We start from the raw sequence: 2,500 nt of genomic DNA, 5'->3' as shown, positions 1-2,500 counted from the left end.
CTCTAGCTCCGGTGGTAAAGCGGAGTCGGTCGGTCTGACGGCCGCCGAGTTAGCAGGCGGAAAGCGGTTTGCAGCCTTTCGCTGTACCTCCGGCGGGCAGCGCCGCACCTCCGAGCGCCCGGTACCGTCCGCTGCGCCTCGTCCTGCCGCACGCGACGAGCCGTCCCCGGAGGAAATCGGCCTCGGCCTTCCTGAGATATCAGCCTCCATACGGGCGTCACAAATCAGTGGACATGGTCAGCTGCAAAGCAGTGTCATTACAACCTTTCATAAACAACAGGGCAGCACTGCACCGCACTGCACCGCACCCCACACTACATCACACTTGCCTGCCTGCCTGCCTGCCTGCCGGCCTGCCGCTGCCTACTCTCACCAGCGGACCAAAGTGAGGATAACACCCCGAAGCAAGCATCTCCCTTGCCGCCCACCAGCCCACACCAATCCCCTTGCCTGCCTCCCACAAATTCCACCAGCGAGGCAAAGTGAAAATCAACCCCCAAAAAACGCACTCCACACCGGCCATCGCCCGCTATACACCCCCCCCCCCCCGGGGCGAATATTAAGCCCGAGAACACCGACTGTAACCAACCGCAGTGAAAAGTTGAAGTGGCAACTCATTAACCAGATTTACACTTGGCAACTCATAAACCAAATGAACAAAAAATCTGGTTAATGAGTTGCCCAAAATAAATCTGGTTAATGAGTTGCCACTTCAACTTTTCACTGCGGTTGGTTACAGTCGGTGTTCTCGGGCTTAATATTCACCCCGGGGGGGCAGGGTGGGTGATTCTGGGGGTAGTGTCCGGGAGGGTGAGCCTTTTATTCGGCAGGAGGCGTGTGGGGAAATCATCAACCTGTCAGACGATGAGTTGTCACAAATGCCATTGCTTAATGAAAGCTGCGCTCCCGAACTGGACTGACTGTCTGACTGTCTGTCTGTCCGTTTGTCAAGGGGAGGAAAAGGCGGTGGTGGTGGTGAGGGTGGAGCTTTACGCTCAGGAGGGGAGACTTTCCTTCATGCCAATTAATCTGCAGCAGAAAGTCATCCCCCCCCGACTGGGATTCGAAGCCCGGTCCTGACCACGAGACCACCGGGGAGAGCTGCCTCAAGTCCCTGAGGGACCTGGACACGAGGCCGAGGACACACGCACGCCTGCTGCACTGGCAGCAGCGACCAACAGGGGGCTGACCGGCTGATCCTTCCCTTTCACAGGCAGGCTTTTGGCCCTCGCTCAAACGACAAAGGTGTTCAGAAGGAAGTCCTGGGGGGGAGGGAGGGAGGCAGGGAAATCAGCACAAAGCAGGTCCCCTGGAATCTCACACCTGCGTCCCAGAAAACAGGTCTCCTGGTCAAAGCAGTCCTGCCCCGTCCTGCCATTAACGTGACAATGGACAGGGCCCCGGCAGCTTGAGACACATCTTTTTTTCAATATGCAAGTTCTTTTTAAAAAGGTTTCCTTCCACAGCAGCTCTGAGTAAGAGTGAGAGAGAGAGAGAGAGAGAGAGAGACACTGACTGACACTGACACTGACACTGACACTGACACACACACACACACACACACACACACACCGTCTCCCATCCGATTGGTGGACTATGGGATTGAAAATCGAACTTTGAGTTTCAATGCAGGGGGGAGAGCGCGAACGCAGCCCCTCCCAACTACCACACGCGCGTTGTTGTTGTTGTAATATAGAACTGCAAGTTGCCGTTGTCGTGGTCGTTTCGAATCAGCACAAAGCAGGTGCACTCCCTGGAATGTCACACCTGCGTCCCAGAAAACAGGTCTCCCGGTCAAAGCAGTCCCGCCCCGCCCTGGGATTAACATGACAACGGACAGGGCCCAGTCAGGGAGCAGCTTGAGAGACACCTTTCAATAGGCGCTTCTGAAACATTAACGCCTTGTTTCTTCCGACAGTTTAACCAGCGATTAACATGACAACGGACAGGGCCCAGTCAGGGAGCAGCTTGAGAGACGTCTTTCAATAGGCGCTTCTGAAACATTAACGCCGTGTTTCTTCCGACAGTTTAACCAGCGATTAACATGACAACGGACAGGGCCCAGTCAGGGAGCAGCTTGAGAGACACCTTTCAATAGGCGCTTCTGAAACATTAACGCCTTGTTTCTTTCGACAGTTTAACCAGCCTTTAACACGCCTTGTGTTTTTATTTCCCATTTCCAGCCAGCCAGCCAGCCAGCCAGCCGAGCCGAGCCAGCATCTGCAGTATTTTTTTTGATTGGTCTTGCCTGCCGTGGAATGAATATTTCAACACGAGCTGCTGATTGTCAGCACCTCACCTCTTTCTCAATTGGCCGTTGCAATCTCACTCACTCGCTGTGAGACACGTCACGTCCCTAGTTTACCTTAAAGAGGTTTCCTTCCACGGCAGTTCGTTAGTGACTGAGACTGACTGACGTAGGTCCGTTGAGACACAACCCTCCCCCATCTGATTGGTGGCCTACTGGCAAATTTACCAATCTGTCAAGCAATCCTGGCAA

The sequence above is a fragment of the Heptranchias perlo genome, unplaced genomic scaffold (genome assembly GCF_035084215.1).
Source record: "Heptranchias perlo isolate sHepPer1 unplaced genomic scaffold, sHepPer1.hap1 HAP1_SCAFFOLD_696, whole genome shotgun sequence".
Lineage (NCBI taxonomy): Eukaryota > Metazoa > Chordata > Chondrichthyes > Hexanchiformes > Hexanchidae > Heptranchias > Heptranchias perlo.
This window is presented reverse-complemented; position numbering follows the sequence as displayed.